Genomic DNA, 25,166 nt, shown 5'->3' with positions numbered 1-25,166 from the left:
CTTAGGTTGCCATAGACTAGCGCAGTCCCAGTGGTTCGACTTACCCGACCAATAGCCCTATTTTACAATGATTCGTGCTATTGCGAAGGTTGATGTTTAGTTGATCAACCGATCAATGTCTACAATGCTTTTACATATTATCATTTACCAAATTTCTATGCCAATCATTATGAAATTAATCCCGAAATCATTCAAATGTGTCCTTCATTTAGTGGTTTCCCGCATGAAAATCCTTACAAGCATTTGGATGAGTTTTTAGAGGTATGTTCCACCATAAAGATCACTGATTTTTTGAAAGAAGCCTTAAAGATGAAACTTTTCCCTTTGTCCCCCAGAGAAAAGGATAAGTATTGGTTCAACAATCTAGGGGCAAATACAATCACTTATTGGGCTCACATGCAACAAGAATTCTTATAAAAATACTTTCCCATGAGTAGGACCAATCAAATAAAAACGGCCATATTAGGATTCTCTCAAAATGATGGAGAGCCATTTCATGAGGCTTGGGAGAAATTGAATGATTGGTTAAGGAAGTGTCTTCATCATGACTTTCCAAAATGGCAACTTTTTCAATGTTTATATGAAAGCTTATCCGACATTCATAGATAAATGGCAGACGCTTCATGTGGAGGTACTTTCTTGCTTAAACATGAAAAAGACATTTGGACTTTCTTCGATAATTTGAGTGAAAACTCTATGCATCGTGTTTCTTCTACTTGTTCGGGTCGTGTATCAATGTTAGGGGGAAAGAAATCTGAAAATCTTTATCATGTTGATAAGTCTATTGAGGTAGCCGCGGAAGTTAAAAACCTTACACAAAGGTTTGACCAATCCTCTTCTCCCCAAATTCAAAATGAAACTTGCAAGATTTGCTCGAATCCATGTCATAATACTCAAATTTGTCCTGATAGACAATCAATATCAAATAAATCTCAAGAGCAAGTGAATGCCACATTCTCTCGCCCGGGTAACAATCATTTCTTTAACACCAACAACCCCGGGTGGAGAGATCATTCAAATTTTTCTCAGAGAAATTAAGGGGCGAATGCAAATCCTCCTTAAGGAAAGTATGTTCCACCTTATCTCCAAAATTGTCAGTCTCAATCATATCATCCACCATAATATTCTTATTACTAAAATATTGGTCAATTTTCAAATTAATATCATCAAGATAACGCTTTCAACTTATATTTAAATGTTCCTCAAGTACCTCAAAGGAATTCCGATTTTGAGGACAAGGTGTTGGCCACTTTGGGTAACCTTGAGGCAAATGCACAATTGCTCCATTCTCACTCCCAATCATTTGCGAAGCTTAAATTCCAAATTCAGCAAATTACAAATTCAATGAGTGCAAGAGATAAAAGGGAAGTTGCCTAGCCAACTCGAGCCAACCCAAAGACTCATTACATGGTGGAATCTAATCCCACCTCAGGATCTTCCACACATGAACAAGTTTAAGCCATCTCAACCTTGAGAAGTGGTAAGATCATTGGTAACAAAGTGAAAGAGATGCCAAGTAAGGATGGTGATCTGGTAAGAAATATTGAGAATCCATTGCCAAGTTTTCTATTCATTCCATGAACTATTTCATCTCATGAAAATGCAAAAGAAGGAAATCCATTGTTGTCATCATTGTCTCCACCTTTAGGTAAACCTTATGAGCCAAAAACTCCATTTCCTCAAGCTCTAAAGGGACTCTCCCTCGTGGGACAACAAACAGAGAAAATCAATGACATAATGAAAGTTTTCAAACAAGTTAAAATTACTCTTCCTCTTTTTGATGCCATTCCTAAAATCTCACCTTATGCCAAGTTCTTGAAGGACTTTGTTGTTATATTTTACTCGCAATAGAATGATTCCTTGCAGAATAGTGCTATAAAAAGATATGTTGAACCCACAGGGAGAAGAGATTTGTATTTTAGTCTTTAACTTTGTTCCATGGTTTACAGGGAACTTGGTTGGTAAGTTTATTGGTTGTCACGGTTTAACAAACTAGAATTAAAAACAAAATATGAATAAAAGCAACGTAAATAAATTGAGTGACCAAAGAGAGAGAAATCTTAGGGCTTTGACTTCACCACAACCATCATACTACAGTTAATTATACTACCTCTGCGAATTTAATAATGATATTTTCCAAAAGAATTGAACTTAATAACATTCGTCCAATTCGGATTTTAAAGAAAGATGTTTTACAAAATTAGCTAACTATAACCTATCTGCGGTTAGCGTGGATTATCCGCCTACCTACTCTAACTACTTTAACTATATTACAAACAATCCACCTTTCATAAGCATAGACTATGAAAACATTCTTTTGCAAAATACGTTAGAACACCATTATCTAGCCTCTATTCTTGTGTCCGGTAGGGCTCCGCCAGATACCGTACAACAAGGTAGGTTGAGAATAAAAAACAGACTATTACATCTAAGACAAGGTAGTAACAGTTTATAATCTATTAAAGCATGAAAATCACTTGAGTTGTCTCAAGTGCTCATAGTTATATAATCAAGAAAAATACATATATTAAAATTAATCCCAAAGTTAAAACAATTAAACCATAGTATTTAGGTTGGGTTACATCAGTGCCTTAAGATAAGAATTAGCTACTTATGACAAGGTTGGATATCATCTGTGTTGAGTTCATCACCTTTGTCACGGACGACACTTCTTTTCTCATGATCTTCACTTCTAAGGTTATAAAAACCCTAAAAGCCATCATACCTTCAGCCTTTTGAATACACCGTAAAAGAGATCAAAATTTTTGACTATTTCTATCAAGGCTTATGCCTTCTTTTATAGAAGAAAATAATATTTGGTGGGCTTTTAGGTCTTCTGGCCTAACTAGGATGAGATACGGCTGATAAAGAGAGCAATCCTGTATTTTGAATATGACATCTCATGGAAGGCTTGAGCTTCAGGAACACAAGCTCGAGCTTTAAGGTGCAGGCTCAAGCTTCAAGAACAAGGCTTGAGCCTTTCTGAATGGATGCTCGAGCTTCAATGAATGGTATTCGACTTCACTTTGACATTTAGCCAGTTTTCTTCAACTATTTTTCGAAGCGTCTTTTTCTTCAACACTTAGAATATTTCTGGGATTGGATTCTTTTAACATTGCTCGATCCAAGCTTCTTGGGATCGAGCACTAGGTACAAGGCTCGAGCATTTGGGACACCAAGCTCGAGCTTCAGGACACTTGGCTCGAGCTTCTGTTGTTAGTGCTCGATCCTTGATGAATGGTGCTTGATCCTGGAGATGAGGCACGAGACCTGGGAGCATAGCCTTGCAATTAAATCAACTTTTTAATTTCTGATGCCTCATGCTCGAGCTTGAGGGTCAAGGCTCGAGCACCCTTGGTTAAGGCTCGAGCATCCTTATGGTAAGGCTCGAGCTTCAAGGTATGAGGCTCGAGCTTTTAGGCCTTGTTGACTTTTCTTCTTTCTTTGTTGTGATGCTCGAGCCTCAACACTTAGGATCGGGCTCTAAGGCTTGAATATCTTCAAACTTTGCCATTTAAGCTCTTAGTTTGCTCTGAATGATCGGCAACAACCCTGTAAGCTTCGATATCATCATAAAGTCCAGGTTTTAACCATTTCTCTGGGAAAGTACCTACAAACACACATTAAACATAAATTAGTCTAATTATAGATAAAAGTATCACTTTAGGCCTTAACAGATTTGGATTTAGGGGCTCGAATATGCATATATTGTGCGCTCATCACACCCTTAAACTTACATATTGCTAGTCCCTTAGTAATACAGAACTAAAAAGCCGCTTTCGTGGGAATCACGGTTGTATTCAGCCTATGCAACAAGCCTTTAAACCCTTAGGTTACCCCTAGTGGATGAGTTGTAGTCTCGTGAGGGTTTTTAGTGAAGATACCCACAAACTTCTTAAGTCAGTGCCTTATTACACATCAAGCTAGTGCAAGCCTGCTTTCAAATCATATTATCCCTACAGTTCATTAATCAGTCAAATATAGCAAGTATACCAATCATGTAATTAGAACCACTTTCAACTTTCAATTTCAATTAAGCAACCATAGTCCCTACATATCATTTTAATCATTTATTCAATAATCTTAATCTCTAAAACACTTCCTGATAGTAATCCTACAATTCAACGTGTGGCTGACTATCCATACTTGCCTTCATTCCTTGTTATTCCTCAATTCATAGGCAAACTTTTCAAATTTCAACTCCCAAGGTATTTTATTTATTTTTTTCATAGGTATGCATTTTTTCAAAAAGGATATGTGCAATGTTCAGGTCTATTAAGCTTTCTAAATCACCATTGTAATGAACTTTCAACCAACGACTCCCAGACCAGATGATCTTAGGGCGTTAAGTGTTGAAACACCCTAAAGGACTTAATTGTTTAAGTAATCTAGGCAACTTAAACCCCTTATGTAACAAGCTTTTAGCCAATGACTCCCAAACCAGACGATCTTAGGGCATTAGGTGTCAGAATACACCCCTAAGGACTTAATCACTCAAGCAATCTAAGTACAAACCTGAACTTGATCCTTTTCTACTTTTTTTCATTATTCATCATTTTTTTCATTTTTTTTCTTCATTCACTTTGATGTAGAATTCTTGCATACATACCCAATTTTTTCTGTTTGTTTTCTTTTCTTTATATGCCTTGGTCATCAAAACTATCAAGTCTACCTGATCATCTCAGTTTTAATCAAAACAAAATAAAACTTCCAATTTCTACCCCACAGAATTCATGCAAGTGTGAATATGTGCAACGTGTAGCATCTTAGAGATCAAAATCCTTAAACAATAATCATTCTAACAATGTGGGTCACAAGCCACCAACCGATTTCAAAAAATTTTAAGGAATCCTTTTCATAAGTTTTTTTTAGCATACAAACCATTTCTAACCAACATTAAACTACAAACAGAGTATATAACCATCAACAGACTCAAACACATGCCTATATCACAAATTATCAGAACATAACCTCGTGTAAAACAAAAAATTAAAAAAAGTTAAATTCCCAACAACCTTACCCCCAAACTTATTGTGCATATTGTCCTCAATGTGTGAGAACAAAAGAGAGATAGAAAGATATTATCATACAAGCAGATCAGCAAAGATATGATAAAATAATGCAAAGACTGGTAAAAAGAATTTCTAGCATCTCCTTCTTCAACATAGTGATTCCTTAAAACCAACCAAGGATGCTGTCAGTCAAATCACCCCCAAACTTAATCTGTTGTATCTGACAAAATTAATAAACTCCAACACACATCAGAGTATCAAGTATATGGAGTAAGCATATAGAAATATCACAGTGAACTAAAATATCAACACAAGGAAATAGAACAAAAAATATGTATATATATATCTCTGAAATCAGTACAATGCTTTTGAAATAAAGACTTAGGGCAGATATACATCATATAGAAATAAATACATCATAAAGAATTGCCCTAGTCAACAAAAAATATAGAAAAGTCCTAAGACCTAATCCATAAGTGGTGGTGGTGGAACAGAAGAAGAAGATAGAGCGGACGGAGTGTGGCGTAGTAACTCCTCCAATATGCTCTGCTGCGCAGTCAGCATCTGCCGTAGCACCGTCTAACCATCCTGTAGCTCGGCCACCCTGGCCTGTAACTTTCTAATCTCATCCTGAGAAGAGCTCTTAGGATTGATTGTAGGAGCGGGTTTCCTATTCACCTGAGGTCTGGAATCAGAGAGATACACCTCCTCATCCGTAACCTCATCATTGTCGTCATTGTCCTCGTCCTCATCCGCAGCTGCCATCACTACATCAGCAGAGTCGGTAGAAAAAATAGTAGGGGGGATAAGGTGGAAAGTGCAACATATAAGGCACACCCCGCTCCTCGGCGTCTCTACGCGGTCGATCCTCTCGGATCTCATCGTCAACACCACACTCTAGCTTCCTCATCTTGGGCATATGCCCAAATATATCGTTTCACTGCGTGAAATGGTACTGGGTGAAGACGGTTATCATAGCCTCGTTCAGGGGTATCGGAACCCCCGCCATCTCCATCACGCGTGTGATCAGCCTGGGAAAATGAATATGATAATTAGGAGGGCGTCGGGCCTCTTCCATCTCATCATATAGCCGACAGAGCTATACCAGAACTAACTGGGGAATCGACACCCAGTAGCCGGCATGGAATGCGTAGGTCGCATCCACCATCTTAGAGCATCGCCCTATCTTGTATCCGATAGGGTAAGCGTTGGCCACAAGGACTGTATCTAAGAACCAGAAACGTCGCGGAAGCTGTGACTTCCGGATCGTCTCCATGGTGGTGGAATGTCACCCTTGACCCAAAGCACGGACTATCGCGTCCCGGGTTGTGCCCGGGGGAATATCTAGAAATCTAGCCCGAAGAGCGGCTGGGCACCTGTGATGGCAGCCCATAGCCTCAGCAATAGTGTCATAGCTCACTGTCAGCTGTGTACCCTCGACAGTGGCTGTGAAGTGGTCCTCCTCGTCTCCTGCATGAAATTGCAAGGAGTAGTAGAAAGCTCTCACCAGCCTAGGGTAGGCAATCTAAGTTGGATGCCTCAAGAACCTCGCTATCTGGTGAGCCTGTAGGGCCTCCATTGCCCAAAAAGTATCGTGATGCCTCTGAAAATCCTCTAGAATAAAATCTGTCTCGAAGCAGATCTGTACCGCCAGGCATTGTCTAACGCCATCACCAGCGTCCTAATAACTCGCTTCCGCTGCCGTCGCGGCATCTCTGCAATCCAATAATAATATCCAAGCAAAAGTCCAACTGATGCTCCAAGGCTCGAGCCTGGGGTACTGATGCTCAAGCTTGGGACTGGCTAAGGCTCGAGCTTGAGATCCTGATGCTCGAGCCTTAATCTGATGGCTCAAGCTTCTTGGTTTCCAACCGAAGCTCAAGTCCTCTATTCTCCTCCAAAATTGATCCCAAGTCACCTAAACACAACCCTACTACTCCTCTACAATCTCACAACAACCCCAATACTTTTTATATTTGCCCAACACACCTCAAATCAACCGAACTTGTGTTCTTCAAATCCAAAGTAGATTCGGGATTTCTGCAAGTTTTGGATGATTATATGAATTAGATTGGGGTGTATAAATTCAAAAGGATGATTTGTAATAAGTTTGGCATCAATTGGAGATGAAATCAGTGTATATATAGACTATATATATATATATATATATATATATATATATATAACCAATAGAAATAAAGAAATGTATACCTCCTTGATGCGAGATCGAAGCCTTGAATGATATTGATGCTGAATATTAAGAGTTTAGAGAGATTGGGGAATGTATGGAGGCAAACGAAGCAAAGGCACGAGGGTTTGTGTTTGTGGCTCAAGGGTTTCTTTTAGTATAAAGTACAGAGGCTCGAGCCTCAAGTGGGATGCTTGAGCATGGCTGCTGAAAGGCTCGAGCTTTAGGTACTGATGCTTAAGCCTGTAGCTGCTGATGCTCGAGCCTCAATTGTCAAGCTCGAGCATTGTTACAAATTTTTGGATTTTTTTATTATTTTTCAATTTTTATTTTCTTTTTTTCTATCTTAACCTAAAATCAACTAAACTATAAATAACATAAACCTACAAATTAAGAAAACCTAGAAAAATAATAATTAATTAAAACACACGAAAATAACAAAAAATAAAAATAAAAATAAAACAACATAAATCTACGGTATAACATACAAGTGCTAAGTTTAACGTCGAGAGCTCGATAGCTTGCTAGGTGTAACGTCGATAGCTCGACGTAACCCGACCTCCTTAGTCCAAGTAAATAGGATCATGAAGTTCTACTACCTCTACTGTGCCTCTTTGCACACTACCCTCTATGTAGGGTTTCAGTCTCTATCCATTGACTTTGGACAGTTGTCCAGTCTTGCAATCTTGTATCTCCGTTGCACCGTAAGGTGCAACAGAAACAACCATGTATGGACCTTCCCATCGTGACTTTAACTTTCTAGGAAAAAGTTTCAGTCGTGTATTAAACAACCAAGCCTTCTTCCCAGGCTCAAAAGTCTTACGTAAGATATACTTGTCATGAAGTGCCTTAGTTTTTTATTTGTAAACCTTAGCACTCTCATAAGCATCATTACGTAATTCTTCAAGCTCAGTTAATTGAAGCTCCTTGTTAGAATCAGCAGTTGTCATATTAAGATTGAGCTTTTTAATAGCCCAGAAAGCTCTGTGTTCTAACTCTACAGGAAGATGGCACCCTTTACCATAGACTAGATGGTAAAGTGACATACCAATCGGAGTTTTATAAGCAGTATGGTAAGCCCACAAAGCATCGTTCAGCTGGTAAGACCAATCTTTACGATCTGGCTTAACCTTTTCTCAAGAATTCTCTTAATTTCAAGATTGGATATTTCTACTTAGCCATTTGCTTGGGGATGATAGGCAGAAGTAACTTTATTAGTAATGGAGTAGCTTTGCATTAAGGTACGGAAATACCTATTACAGAAGTGAGCACCTCCATCACTAATTATAGCTCGTGGCATACCAAACGGACGAAAGATGTTCGTTTGAATGAACTCAACCACAACTGCGTGATCGGCGGTTTTGGTAGCTACTACTTCAACCCATTTAGACACCTAGTCTACAGCCACAAAAATGTATTCATTTTTATTGGACAGAACAAAAGGACCCATGAAATCAATACCCTAAACATCAAAAACCTCAATAATTAAGATTGGAGTTAAGGGCATCATGTTCCTTCTGGAAATTGATCCCAACTGCTGACATCTAAGGCATGACTTACAGAATAAGTATGCATTCTGAAAAAGTGAAGGCTAAAAGAAACCGCATTGAAGAATTTTAGCTGCAGTTTTCTTTGCACTTAAATGACCTCCACATGCCAAACTATGACAGAAGGTCAGAATACTATGAAACTCACTCTCAGGAACACATCTACGAATTATTTGATTAACACAATATTTGAATAGCTGAGGATCTTCCCAATAGTACATCTTAATTTGAGAGAATAATCGATTTTTTTCCTGCTTTGACTAAAACAAAGGAATTTTGCCTATTGCGAGGTAATTCACAATATCAGCAAACCAAAGCGAATTCGACTGAGAAACATCAAATAGTTATTCATCCGGGAAGGAATCACAAAATGGAAGTGAAGTTGCGGTATCCTCAATACGAATTTTAGAAAAATGGTGAGCTACAACATTCAATGACCCTTTCTTATCCCGAATCTCATAATCAAACTCTTAAAGCAAAAGGATCCCTCGAATCAAATGGGGTTTGGTTTCCTTTTTGGAAAGAAGATGTCTTAAAGTAGAATAATTAGAATAGACTACGACTTTGTGATAAGCGCCGAATATTGCATATTCAAGCGCCCTTAATTGCATTAGTTAAGTCCATTGTTCGTTTAATTATGTAGATTACTTTCATTTGTATGTTTTTGTGCATTTTTAGGTTCAACTGCAATAAAGGAGCAAGAAGGGTGTTTTGTAGATTTTTGATCAATAATGTGCTCAAAAGCTGAATTTCAAGCAACAGTGGAACTCGATTTTGATTGCCACTTTTGACCCAGAAAGCTTGAGATCTGGACTTCTATTATAAAATGGCATATTTAGAGCTCTGAATTAGCTTTCTAAATCTTCAAACGGTTTATCATTCAGAGCTCGGAGCAAAGAGTTATGGCCTTGTTACCAGAGGTGCGCAGAACTGCCTGGCAGCAATGAAATTCTGCCTTGATCTTCATTTTCGACCAACCATCCTTGAGAATTAGATCTCCACCACATGAAGTTTTTAGATCTCTGAATTAGCTTTCCAAATCTTTAAACGTTTTGTCATTCGGAGTTCGGAGCACAAAGTTATACCCGTTTTACCAAAGTAGGTCCGGGCGGAGCAAACCAAGCATAGGGCATTCTGCCCAATTTTTGAGTGCTCGAGGCCCTATTTCGAGCACTCGAAATTAGGGCAAAATTCTACACGACTCAACCCACTTGTGCTCAGATTTTACCTACATTCATGCATTCTTTCATGAGTTCATGCATCCAACTTTCATCACGTGATCCAACTTCAATATTGTATGGCACTACATTTGCATGCATAGAAACATTTTGAAACCGTGGCACAATCCATCAGCATCCTTGCATGCCTTCACAACTTGCTGCATTGCATGCATAGGTGTCCATGTTGCTTAAATCCTCATTTTTGGAGTGCACAAGCTCAGTCAATGTTGCTTAAATCCTCATGCAAGCTCCTTGCATTCAAATTGGCTGCAACTCATAGGCATTGCACCAGCCATGCCAATCCATCAAATGCCTTCATCTCTCTCACTCCTTGCTTCAGTCCTCACAGCCGAGCTCACCCCCTAGCCTACTGAGCCATTTTCGAGCACTTTAAATTCTAGTTTGAGTGCTCGAATTTCATGCACCAACCCACCCAACTCACTGCTCTCAGTTCGAGCACTCGCCGAACCTATTTGGAGTGCTCGAACTCCACCTTCTTTCTCTCTCAATAGCCAACCCCAACATACCGAACCTACTGGCTCCATTTCGAGCACTCGAGCTCCCCCTAGCGAGTGCTCGAACACCTCAAACCACACATCCCGAGCCCTCACAACCCTCATCTCTCCCAACCATCCATGCATAACCTCACACCCTCCTTCACCAACACCAAACCCATCTCGGCAACACCCAGCCGCCACCTTCCTCCTTGTTGCCACCCAACCTCTCCCTCAATCTCTTATCAACCAACCTCACAACCAACCTACTCTCGGCTTCCTCACAAAACACCATCCCCAACCCACCCACACTCATGCAAACCATCTCTCTCTCGGCTTCCCATACAGCCCATCATGCATGCAACCCAGTCCCAACCTCCAACCACTTCATACAACCCAACTCACCACACACCATGAACCCCCGACCACCCTGCATGCAAGCTTCATCCACCCATGCATGCACCCATGATCTCAACACACCATCATACACCACATCAACCCAACCTCACTCTCCCATTCCACCCTCTCGGCATCTACAGACCAACCCCAGCATGCATCAACCCCTCTTCAACTCAACCCTCAACTCCTATCTCTCTCCTCAACCCAACACACCCAACCAACCTTCAAACCTTCTCTCTTTCTTGGCCTCTACAAACTAAACATCACCACCTCTTGCAACACAAGCCACCACCCCACCATTCCAAACCCACAAGCCAACCAAACCATGCAAACCACAAACCCACCAACCTTTCACCATGCATGCCATCATGCATACCACCCTCCTTCACGCCACAACCAAAACCAACAATCAACCCATCCCCACGACCAACCATCTCACAAGCCACCTCCCTACTGCAACCAACCATGCCAACCATGCATGCAAGCTCCATTTTCAATCTCTGCCGGTTTCTAGAGCACTCGAAGCCAAGCTTCGAGTGCTCGCCACTGCTCGAGCTCTCACACACCAAATAGCCAAGCACACTGCCTTCACTTCGAGTGCTCGAAGTGAAGCTTCGAGCACTCGACCACCCACTTCCTCCCTCTTTTAAACCACCATCTCACTCGAATCTGCCTCTTCTCTCAACCCCAACTCTCAACTGCACCAAGCACCCACTCAACTCTACCTCTCGGCATCTACAAACCCAGCCACCATGCAACCAACCGAGCCTCACCCATCAACCAAACCACCCTCTCATGCAGGCATCCTCCCTCACCAACCCTCTCTCTCTCCACAACCCAACCATCCAACTAACCTCACCAAACTTCCTCATCTAAACCACCACTTTACCACCTCCAAGTCACAACCATCCAACCCCAACACACATCCAACCCTCATCTCTCTATCTTGGCAAACCACCAATGCACCACCACACCAACTCACCATCACCCCCATCAACCACCAACCAACCTCACTATCCATCATCCCCACCATCCATCCCTCACTCACTGCCACCATTTCGAGTGCTCGAAGTGAAGCTTCGAGCACTCAAAACCACCTAATCCCTCTTTTAAACCCCCACACTCCCATTTCGAGGGCTCGCCGCTGCCATCACAACACCACCCTCAACCCCTCGGCACACACACCTCCCTCATCTCTCTCTCCATAACATCAACCCGATCAACCCACTTCCATGCCTCACCATCTTCCTCAACTCCTCACCACACACAACCCATCTCTCCACCTCACAACCATCCCAACAACCACCTCACAACCATCTTCTTCTTCCTCTCGGCATCCCTCACTTCACTACCCCAACTCAACCTAACCCTTCCCTCGGCCCTCCTCACCTCACCACTCTAACCAAACTACAACACCCCACACAACCCCCCACACATCCAACCCTCATGCATGTTTTCATATAAAAAATTAAAAAAAAAATAAAAAAAGTAAAAAAAAATAAGAAGAGTAAAATGGCACACTTTTGGCATTCTTTTGCTATCCATTTTAAACTTGTGGCTAATATGTGCCAATTTATGTTTTTGTATAGATTTCTATCTTTTAATAACATTCATGTTCGTATTATTTTTTCTGTTCCCGTTTTTCTTAAGAGACCGAGGCTTTTACATGTATATTTTAGTTGTGTTTTGATAGATCTTCATATCCAAGTTTGGGGGACGCGTTTACGCATTTACATCGATGGATATTTTTGCATTCGTCACTCTACTTGGTAATAATATTCTTTTACCTTCTTTGCTCTTATTTTGTTTCACTTGTATTCACACATTGAGGACAATGTGACATTCAAGTTTGGGGGTGCATTAGGACATTTTTGGTTTTGCATTTTTACTAAGCAATGATAGTATGATTTGAACTTGTCGGGGATGAAGCATATGTTCAATACCTTGTGTATAGAAGCAATTGACATTTTTGAAAATAAAGAAAAATTTGAGTTGAAATGATCATGTGGATTCAAATCAGTCTATATAAATGTCTCAATTAGATTCTCGCTGGATTTGACACTCTTTTAAGCTTCACAATGCACAGATGCACATTGAAAACTTAACTGTGAGGCATGCAACTTGATTGACCTTGACCTTGGCCTAGTTAATTTAATTTGATAAACCTGATAGATGAATATCTTTGGCATGATTTAAGTTGTCTAAAAAAAAAAAAAAACTGAGAAAGAAAGAAAAAAAAATGACCAGTTGACGTTCGTAGCCTTTCCAACTCGAGCTATTAAGCCCTAGGAGTGTCTCTACACTTAGCACCCTAAAGCCGTCTGGTTTGGGAGTTGTTGGCCTAACGCTTGCTATAAGGGTTGGTTAGAAAGCTTAAAGGACTTAAACATTGCACGGTCATTCAAAAAAAAATTGTAATAAGCATGGTTCGTTGGAGTTCGTAGCCTTTCCAACTTGAACTATTAAGCCCTAGGAGTGTCTCTACACTTAACACCCTAAAGCCATCTGGTTTGGGAGTTGTTGGCCTAACGCTTGCTACATAGGTTGGTTAGAAAGCTTAAGGGACTTCAGCATTGCACAACCATTCTATGTTTCGCTTATGAGTTACAATAAATTGTCAACAAGCAACAAAAGTTGTCTTGTAAATAAAATCATGCCTTAGGGACCTCATTTAAAGGGGAATTCAATGATTTGAAAACTTGTGCTTGGAAATTGGAAAAGAAAGTAAAAGCCGTATGTTGAGAATCCAATTCACTTTCACTGAAGCTAGAGTTGATTTTCATTCAAGAGATAATAATTGAGTTATTTATATAGTCTATGATGTTGATACATGCATGTTGAAATGTGTTTAGTATCAATGCTTCATATATGCAAGGTAGTCTTCCCAATGACCCCATCTCCAGCTCTTTTTCTGTTTCAAGTTATTTTTGAGCTATGTATATATCTCATTTTACCATGGATGATATTTTTGTAGTAGCATGCCCATGGTTGTCTTTTCATTAAGTTTTTCATTGTAGTTTTGCTAAGGGACTAGCAAAATGTAAGTTTGGGGGTGTGATAAGCGCCGAATATTGCATATTCAAGCGCCCTTAATTGCATTAGTTAAGTCCATTGTTCGTTTAATTATGTAGATTACTTTCATTTGTATGTTTTTGTGCATTTTCAGGTTCAATTGCAATAAAGGAGCAAGAAGGGTGTTTTGTAGATTTTTGATCAACAATGTGCTCAAAAGCTGAATTTCAGGCAGCAGTGGAACTCGATTTTGATTGCCACTTTTGACCCAGAAAGCTCAAGATCTGGACTTCCATTATAAAATGGCATATTTAGAGCTCTGAATTAGCTTTCTAAATCTTCAAACGGTTTGTCATTCAGAGCTTGGAGCAGAGAGTTATGGCCTTGTTACCAGAGGTGCGCAGAACTACCTGGCAGCAATGAAATTCTGCCTTGATCTTCATTTTCGACCAACCATCCTTGAGAATTGGATCTCCACCAAAACATGAAGTTTTTAGATCTCTGAATTGGCTTTCCAAATCTTCAAACGGTTTATCATTCTGAGTTTGGACCACAAAGTTATAGCTATTTTACCAAAGTAGGTACGGGCAGAGCAAACCAAGCATAGGGCATTCTGCCCAATTTTCGAGTGCTCGAGGCCCTATTTCGAGCACTCGAAATTAGGGCAGAATTCTACACGACTCAGCCCACTTGTGCTCAGATTTTACCTACTTTGGAAGCTTTCCTTTATGAGTTGGTTGGGGATGTTTCTTGGAGAGGAGAGAGAGCTTTTTGGGTGGATTTCTTATCTAGATAAAGAGGGGAGAGCCACACATTTCATTTATCCTACATTTTGCAAGATAGAGGAGAGAGAAGAGAGCAAGAAAAGGAGGGGTTCTTCAAGCTCCAAGAAGGTTGCACAAAAATGGCCATGAAGATGGAGCTTCTTCCTTCTTCTAGCTTGGCAATGGGTAACTAACTCCCTATCTAGGGAGGTGATGGAGCCCTACTTTGTAAGCATGTCTTAGTTTTGGTTTAATCTTGGGAAATATGTATATATATGGCACTTTCATGGTCTAGAGCTTGTATTTGATGTAATGAACATAACCTCTTATAAATGATCATGTTGAATATATTATCTTCTCTTAGAGTGTATGTTCTCATGGTTGTATTGCTTTCATTTCCATAGTGACAATGGAAACAAGATTGTGAAAGTGTTTTTATTGGCATGTATTTGAGAATCTTGTTAATCCATAGCTTAGGGTCCCCCTTTGATGGATTTATTCTTGATTCTTAGCTCCACGTGCTATCACCATAGTTATTGAGGGGTTTGATAGTCCCTAGCTTAGTGAATATGTGAAGCTATAATTTCATTTAGGTAGTCAAGCATGTATAACTTTGAGAGATTATGCTTAAATCTTGATTCTATGAAATTCTTGGAGATAGTGTAGTAATTTTGTATTGCTACATATCATTGCCATATATCTAATTTGTTTCCCAAGTTAACCACATACTAGCATGTTAATAGAGTAGGTAGTGGATTCATCTCCCTAGTCTTTTCTACTTGTATCTCACTTCTTTACATTCCTTACAATCTACTAGTTTATGCATCTTTACATTTCTAGTTTAGTGACAAACAAACAAACCCTTATTACCCCTTATCATTCTAAGAATGATTCTAGACATTTAGGTTGCCTTAGACTAGCACAGTCCCAGTGGTTCAACTTACCCGACCAATAGCCCTATTTTACAATGATTCGTGCTATTGCAAAGGTTGATGTTTAGTTGATCAACCGATCACTTTGGAACCTAATAAATATGATCTGAATTTATCCAAAGCAAAGATAACTGCAAGCAACTCTTTTTCAGTAGTGGTATAATTCAACTGTGCATCTAACAGACTTTTGCTTGCATAGTAAATAACATGAGGAAGCTTATCCACTCGTTGTCCTAAGACAACACCCATAGCATAATCAGATGCATGACATATAATATCAAACGGAAGAGCCCACTCCGAAGGATTCATGATAAGAGCTAAAGAAAGAAGAGAGCGAAGCTTCTGGAAAGCTTTAAGGCATGATTCATCAAAGATGAAAGGAACGTCCTTTGCAAGTAGATTACACAAAGGATGGAAAATTTTGCTGAAGTCTTTAATGAAACGTCGATAGAACCCAGCGTGCCTAAGAAATGATCGCATTCCCCTTATGGAGGTTGGAGAAGGCAATTTAGAGATTAAATCTACTTTAGCTCTATCAACTTCTATACCTCTTTCTAAAATGATATGGCCTAACACAATTCCTTCTTAAACCATAAAATGGCTCTTCTCCCAACTAAGAATAAGATTGATTTCCCTACAACGTTGAAACACTAGGGAAAGATTTTGGAGACAGTTTTCGAATGTGGACCCGAAAACAGAGAAGTCATCCATAAAGACTTCGAGAAACTTTTTAACCATGTCCGAAAAGATAGACACTATACACCTCTGAAATGTTGCTGGCACATTACATAAACCGAAAGGCATCCGTCTATATACAAACGTACCAAATGGACAAGTGAAAGTAGTTTTCTTTTGATCTTTAGGGTCAATGGCCACCTAATTATAGTTAGAATATCCGTCTAAAAAGCAATAATAGCTCTGGCCAACCAATCGCTCTAGAATCTGATCAATGAATAGAAGTGGAAAATGATCTTTTCTAGTAGTGGAGTTGAGTTTTCGGCAATTAATACATACACGCCATCCAATGGTGGTGCGCTGTGGAACTAATTCTCCCTCAGAATTCTCAACTACTGTAATACCTGTCTTTTTAGGTACTACCTGAGTAAGACTCACCCACTTACTATATGAGATGGGGTAGATTATTCCCGCATCTAGCAACTTCACAACTTCCTTCAACACCACCTCCTTCTTATTAGGATTCAATTTTCGTTGGAGTTCCCAAGATGTTCGAGAATCCTCCTCCAAATGAATCTAATGCATGCAAATTATGGGGTTAATTCCTTTCAAATCAGCCACACTCCACCCAATAGCCTCTTTATTTTGCTCAGGAACTTTTAAGAGACTACTTTCTTAGGAACTTATAAGATTAGAAGCAATGATCACCGGGAGGGTGTCATTTAAACCCAAGAAAACATAATTGAGCTTTTTCGGTAATGGCTTAAGCTCAAGCTTAGGTGGAGATTCTAAAGAAAGAATAGGCGGAGTACTAGAAAGTGGTGGAAGAGACTCTAACCTTGATTTCCATGAAGGAAAATCTGTTATAGGAGTGGAATTAAGCAAATAATTCACTTTAGCTATTGAAGCATCGATATCGAAATCTTCATAATTGAAGTGGTTCAAACAAGCTTCTAACGGATCCTTAGATAAAATAGTTGGGAGCGATTCCTCAACCAACTCATCAATAATATCAAAGAAGAAGCATTCAATATCATCATGGGGATGATAAATAGCATTGAAGATGTTTAGCTTGACTTTCATATTCCCCAAAGATAAATCCATGGCTCCAGTCCTACAGTTAATGCAAGCATTCACTGTGGCTAGAAAAGGTCGCCCAAGAATGACTGGAATATACTTTTTGGAATCGTGGACTCGTTCTGTATCAAGAACTAGAAAATTGATCAAAAAATAGAACTTGTCCACTTTTATAAGTACATCTTCAACAATACCTCGTGGTTGTCTAACAGAAAGGTCAGCAAGCTATAAAACAACCGACGTAGGATTTAACTCTCCCAAACCTAGTTTCACATATATCGAGTAAGGAATAAGATTAACATTTGCTTTAAGGTTAAGAAGTGCTCGCTCTATCACATTATTTCCAATGATGCAAGAAATTGTAGGAGCTCCAGGATCTTTAACTTTTAGAGGAGTGTTGTACTTAAGAATAGCACTGACATGCTCGGTGAGACAAACTTTCTTCGGAACTTGGCTTTTGGATTTTCTCTTAAGAGTGCACAAGTCCTTTAAAATTTTAGAATAGGCTGGAATTTGCTTTATAGCATCAAGTAGAGGAATATTGATTTTGACCTGTTTAAAGACCTACATCATATCTTGAATTTTCTCCCCTTGTTTACCAAAGTGGGAGGGTTCCTTGAGACGTTCAGGATAAGGTACTTTTGGCTCATAAGCCGTCTCAGGGTTAGGAACAGATGAAAAAGTGATTCCACATTTAACTCCTCTTGTAGATTGTGGAATAGCATTTGAGGAAACATCCTTGGGATATGGATTATGAATGATAGGAATTATGGGAATCCTAAGCCTTTCTTTTTCCTTCTGTCCTTTTTCAACTTGGTTATCAATCACTCGACCACTCCTCAATGTATTGATAGCCTGAACTTGCTCATGATGAATACCTAAGGAATTGGTTTCATCAATCATGTAAGTTTGCCCTTTCAGGTTGGTTATTGGCTGACTAGGTAGCTTTCCATCATCTCTTCGAGATAAAGTACTCGCTATTTACCCAACTTGTGCCTCTAGCTTTACTATGGCTTGAGAATAAGAATTCAAAAGTTGGGTATTGGTTTTAAGATCAACAAGAGTATTGAGTATTTGTTCCTCAAACGCATAATTTCTAGGAGGAGGTGGAAGATTAGGAGCTTGAGTGGATTGATTCCTAAACTGAGGTGGATAGTAAAGACCAGATTGGTTAAAAGAATTATTTTATGGCATAGGATTGGATGAATTTTGATACTGTCCCTGAGATTGGGGAACAGTGTTTCCTTGATTTGGATTACGCCATGACAGATTAGAATGATCTCTCCAGCCAGGATTATATGTAGAAGAATATGGTTTATAGGCTGGTCTGGAGAATACAGCATTTACTTGCTCCTGTGGGATCTCAGATGATTGTCCCATCATAGGGCAAGCGTTAGCAAAATGGTTAGGATTAATACAGATAGAGCAAACTTCCTTGGGTAAGGCAGTTTGTGGATTTACAACAGAAGTAAAGCCAGATGATAAATTTTGATCGAACCTACGGTTCAAGGCTTCTATTTGAGCAGCTAACTCACTAGATTTATCTACCTCATAAAGTTTTTCAACCTTATGCATTCCAGGTGAAGACCTAGACCTAGAGGAAAAAGCGTGCTGTACTGAGTTTTCACTTAGGGCTTCAAACAGTTCCTAAGCGTCAGCCGGACTCTTTCGCAGAAAAGCTCCATTACTAGAAGCATCGACCATATTTCTATAAGAATCAGTAAGACTATCATAGAAGATCTGTATTAAGTGCCATTGAGCAATATCATGGTGTGGACACTTTCTCAGAAGATCATTATATCTCTCACTTGCATCATGGAGCTGTTCTCCCGGGATTTGGGAAAATGCCATGATTTCTCTTCTCATTTGTGTGGTTTTACCCTGAGTATAGTACTTCTTCAAGAACTCCTGTTGCAACATGTCCCATGTAGATATGGAATTTATTGGAAGGGACTACAACCAAGTTCTTGCTTTTTCCTTGAGAAAGAATTGGAAAAGTCGCATTCTGAATGAATCATTGGTAAAATTATTCAACTTGGTAGTTGAACACAATTCTAAGAACACATCCAGATGCTTATAGGGATCCTCTGTTGCATACCCATAGAAGGTAGGAAGCATTTGGATCATAGCAGGCTTAATCTCAAAATGGGTTGCATCAGCATCCAGAAAAACAAAGCATGAAAGAGAAGTGTATGTGGTAGGAATAAAATGGTCCCTCAATTATGGTTGTAGAGGTACAAGTGGAACCTGTTCTCCATTCCCATTACCATTATTACTCGGTGCATTACGTTGTTCAGCCATATTATTAGAAGAACTTCCTATCGAATTTAGATGTTTTTAAAGATTTCTTAATTATCTAAGAGTTCTCTCTATTTCAGGATCATGCACTAAAGGTGTTGTTCGATTATGGCGAGTTAACATACACTGGTTCCACTAATCGTAACAATAACAAAAATAAAGTATTCCAAGCAATAGAAAACAATAAAAACTCACAAAAAAGTTAAATAAACCGAAGCTTTTTCTCCCTTTAGGGTCTTTGTCCTCACTGCTAACTTGTACCTGAAAAGAAAAAGAAATAAGGTAAGATATCAGAAAGTCCGAAGACTTGGCAAACCAAAATAAGTAATTATAAACTAAAATAAAAACTAATCCTCCCGGCAACGGCACCAAAAATTGTTGTTATATTTTACTCGCAATAGAATGATTCCTTACAGAATAGTGCTAAAAAAAAGATGTCGAACCCACAGGGAGAAGAGATTTGTATTTTAGCCTTTAACTTTGTTCTACGGTTTACACGGAACTTGGTTGGTAAGTTTGTTGGTTGTCACGGTTTAACAAACTAAAATTAAAAACAAAATGTGAATAAAAGCAACGTAAATAAATTGAGTGATCAGAGAGAGAGGAATCTTAGGGCTTTGACTTCACCACAACCATCATACTACAGTTAATTATACTACCTCTGGGAATTTAATAATGATATTTTTCAAAGGAATTGAACTCAATAACATTCGTCCAATTCATAATTTAAAGAAATATGTTTTACAAAATTAGCTAACTGTAACCTATCTGTGGTTAGCGTGGATTATTTACCTACCTACTCTAGCTTGCAAACAATCCACCTTTCATAAGTATAGACTATGAAAACATTCTTTTACAAAATACGTTAGAACACCACTAGATGACCTCTATTCTTGTGTCTAGCAGGGCTTCGCCAGATACTGTACAACAAGGTACGTTGAGAATAGAAAATATTCTATTACATCTAAGACAATGTAGTAACAGTTTATAATCTATTAAAGTATGAAAACCACTTGAGTTGTCTCAAGTGCTCATAGTCATAGAATCAAGAAAAATACATATATTAAAATTAATCCCAAAGTTAAAACAATCAAACCATAGTATTTAGGTTGGGTTACATCAGTGCCCTAAGATAGGAATTAGCTACTCCTGACAAGGTTGGATATCATCTGTGTTGAGTTCATCTTCTTCGTCACAGACGACACTTCTGTTCTCAAGATCTTCACTTCTAAGGTTGTAGAAACCCTAAAAGCCACCACACCTTCAGATTTCTGAATACACCATAAAAAAGATCAAAATTTTGGACTCCTTCTATCAAGGCTTACGCATTCTTTTATAGAAAAAAATAATATTTGGTGGGCTTTTAGGTCTTCTGGCCTAACTAGGATGAGATACAGCTGATAAAGTGAGCAATCCCATATTTTAAATATGACATGTCATGGAAGGCTTGAGCTTCAGGAACACAAGCTCGAGCTTTAAGGTGCAGGCTCGAGCTTCAGGAACAAGGCTTGAGCCTCTCTGAATGGATGCTCGAGCTTCAATGAATGGTGCTCGATCTTCACTTTGACCATTTACCAATTTTCTTCAACTATTTCCCGAAGTGTCTTTTTCTTCAACACTTAGAATATTTTTGGGACTGGATTCTTTTACATTTCTCGATCCAAGCTTCTTGGGCTCGAGCACTAGGTACAAGGCTCGAGCTTCAGTTGTTAGTGCTCGATCCTTGATGGATGGTGCTCGATCCTGGAGATGAGGCACGAGACCTGGGAACATAGCCTTACAATTAAATTAACTTTTTAATTTCCGACGTTTTATGTTCGAGCACCCTTGGTTAAGGCTCGAGCATCTTTATGGTAAGGCTCGAGCTTCAAGGTATAAGGCTCAAGCTTTTGGGCTTTGTTGACTTTTCTTCTTGCTTTGTTATGATGCTCGAGCCTCAACACTTAGGCTCGAGCTCTAAGGCTTGAATATCTTCAAACTTTACCATTTAAGCTCTTGGCTTGCTCTGAATGACCGGCAACGACTCTGTAAGCTTCGATATCATCATAAAGTCCCAGTTTTAGCCATTTCTCTGGGAAAGAACCTACAAACACACGTTAAACATAAATTAGTCTAACTATGGATAAAAGTATCACTTTAGGCCTTAACAGATATGTATTTAGGTGCTCGAATATGCATATATTCAGTGCTCATCAGACTTGTGTACTCAAAAGAGGAAATCAAAAACTTAAGTCCCTAGGAAAGTGATTTTTACCGAGCAAGTAAGCTCTATCATCCAACACAATACTCCTCCAAAATTTAAGGATCCTGGTGCTCCCACCATATCTTGTATCATTGGGGACCATAAAATTCATAGGGCTCTTTTAGAATTAGGAGTAAGTGTTAATCTCATTCTATATTTAGTTTATTATCAATTAGGATTAGGAGATTTAAAACCAACATCGGTGGTTCTTCAACTCGCCAATAAGTCAACAAAATAACCACGGGGAATTATTGAGGACCTCCTCTTTAATTAGTGAAATGAATGCCTTAATGGATTATCCTCCATGGAAAACTTCAAAAGAACCACTTCCTTCAATTTCAAGTACTCTTCCGGTACCATTTCTTGTTTCACCACCTACTTTAGAGCTCAAACCACCACTCCCATTTAATCTCAAGTATGCCTTTTTTGGCTCAAAAGACATTCTAAAGGTCATCATAGCTTCCAATAATCTACCAAATGATCAAGAAAATAGTCTTTTGAATGTGCTTAGAGAAAACAAAGAAGCCATAGGATGGAGTGTAGCCGATTTGGAAGGCATCGATCCTTCTATTTGCATGTTCCGCATTCATATGGAGGACGACGCCAAACCTTTTCGAGATGCTTAAAGAAGGTTGGATCCCAATATGAAAGAAGTAGTCATGAAAGAAGTTATTAAGCTTTTGGATGTCGGGATCATTTATCCTATTTTCGATAGTAAGTAGGTGAGTTTAACTTAAGTCGTTCCTAAAAAATTGGGAATCACAATCATAGAAAATTCTAAGGGTGAGTTAATTTCACAACACACCGCCACCTCATGGCATGTGTGCATTGACTATTGGAAGCTCAATTCTGCTACAAAAAAAAAAAAAAAAAAAATCATTTCCCATTACCATTCATTGATCAAATTCTAGAGCGATTGGCTGGGCAAAGCTACTATTGCTTTCTTGATTGACCTTACCGATAAAGAGAAAACTACATTTACTTATCCATTTGGTACTTTTGCATATAGATGGATGCCATTTAGATTATGTAATACTCCTGTAACTTTCTAACAGTGTATGATGTCAATATTCATGGATATGGTAAAAAACTTTGTCAAGTTTTAAGAATGATTTTTTGGTCTTTGGATCTACATTTGAATCATGTCTTCATCACCTTACTCTAGTTCTTCAAAGGTGTAGAAAGGCAAACCTCATTCTCAGTTAGGAGAAGAGCTATTTTATGGTCCATGAATGAATCATACTAGGACATGTTGTGCCAAAGAGGGGAATAGAAGTAGATAGAGCTAAAGTGGAACTCATTTATGATCTTTCTTCGCCTTCTACAGTGATAGAGGTTCAATCATTCTTAAGACATGCCAACTTCTATCGCCGATTCATTAAAGACTTTAGTAAATTTGCTAGACCCTTGTGCAACCTTCTTGCCAAGGAGATACCATTTGTTTAATACCCCTACTTTTCAAAAGGATATAAAAGGGATTTAATTATTTATTTTATTGTATTTTATGTACTTACATGGTTATGTGCTTATGTGATTACATGATTATTTGTTTATTTGTCTTAATTGCTTATGTGATTTATTTGATTTAAATTGGGTGCTTTTGTAGTATATTAATTGGGTGTTTTGCTTGCTTAAAAGATGTGTGATTTAATTGTAATTATTTGTTAGGATTAAATTATATAATTGCTTAAAAGAGTTGGTTTTGGATAGTAGTAATAGACCAATCAGTTGGGTTATATGGATTACTTGGACAGGATGATTTAACGAGTACGGATATTTTACCCATAGATGTTGGTACATATATATATATGAGTATATATGTATATTTATGGATATTATATTTAGTAGTATATTAAATAATTATATTATTAAGTATAGTTAGTTTATATATATATATATATATATATATATATAGTTAAAAGTGAAACTTATACATATATATATATATATATATATATATATATATATATATATATATTTACGTACAGACTACATATATATGTATTATTATTATTTTTTTTTTTATCTTTTAATTTTTCTTTCCCTTTTTATTAGACTTAGGTTATGAATAGGATTAAGGTTTGATATATGTCTATAAACACATAGTGATAGTCTGCCAAAGGGTTTAGAAACCTTATTCACGCCACTTTTTAGAGACAGGGAGTTTGATAGAAAACTGAAAGAGGAAGTTAGGGTTTTGGCCAAGGATTGAAAGCCAAACCAAAGAGGAAGGAAGAGGGTTTGTTCATAGATAAAACTAGGAGCAACAAAGAGGGTTTGACGGTAACTAAGGTCGCTGGAAAACCAAGGAAGAAGAAGAGAAGGTTTCAATTTGAAACCTAGAGGCAAATTCTTCTTCTATCTCCTTCCCTTACACTTCGTGTTCTATACAGGCCTAAGTTAATTCTTGGAACTAATCAGACTTTAAATTGATCTATTATGCATGCTAATTATGATTTAAAACAATGTTAGATGGATTTATTTATAACTGATTGATCTTGCAATTTATGCCATGAGTATTTGTTTTAATTGATGTTAATGATGCATAATTGATTTATATAAATTACTGGAATGATTGGGGACATAGTTCAGACTCTTAGAACCATCAAAAATGGAGAACAGAGGGATTGAAACTAGTCGGAGATGAGGAAGATGATACAGAACCAGGTGAGAGCTGGCTCCTAAAAGGGAATTATTTTGACGACTCTCAGGGAAAGAGAGCCGGCTCCATGTAGTTGATAACCTGCTCCCTCAAGATGAGAGCTTGCTCTCACGATGATAGAGCTTGCTCCTACGAGGACAGAGCTTGCTCTCAAGTGGATAAAGCTTGCTACCTAATTTGAGAGCATGCTCTATCGCTGCTACTTTAATACTTTGGAATTTTTGGCTACTGTTTTGAGGTTTTGGATGTTCCAGGACTGTGTAAGTTATTATGGGTGATTTAAATGACTACAATGAGCATGTTAAATACCTAAAATGCATAATTAATAATTATATGCTATGGAACAATGGCAATGTGAAATTTTAATTAAATTTACATGTTGTTAATGGGTGGTTTAATTGCATAGTATTATTCTAGCAATCTAAATTGATGATATATGATTTTAATCATGCGTTGACAGTATAATATGATCATACTATTATCTGATTTTTATTATGCTTGTTTATGGAATTAATTGATGTGTTATTTTAATTATTTCATTAATTATTGGACTGTATGGATGAAATGTACTGGTATGGGACGGTGGCATTCTAGGGACGGACAAACTAAAGAAGTTAAATCCTACCTATTTATTTATAAAGAAA

General features: G+C 38.4%; 1 non-coding gene across 1 annotated transcript; it reads right to left on the bottom strand.

The window, feature by feature from the left end:
* Positions 1 to 445: 445 nt before the first annotated feature.
* Positions 446 to 551, bottom strand: LOC132275706 (small nucleolar RNA R71). Its single transcript, XR_009470713.1, has one exon. It is a non-coding gene; the product is annotated as a small nucleolar RNA R71 (small nucleolar RNA).
* Positions 552 to 25,166: the final 24,615 nt, after the last annotated feature.

This window comes from Cornus florida, unplaced genomic scaffold (assembly GCF_030987335.1).
Source record: "Cornus florida cultivar Cherokee Brave unplaced genomic scaffold, ASM3098733v1 CherokeeBrave_3.0.0_Hap2_Chr09, whole genome shotgun sequence".
Taxonomy (NCBI): domain Eukaryota; kingdom Viridiplantae; phylum Streptophyta; class Magnoliopsida; order Cornales; family Cornaceae; genus Cornus; species Cornus florida.
This window is presented reverse-complemented; position numbering and strand designations above follow the sequence as displayed.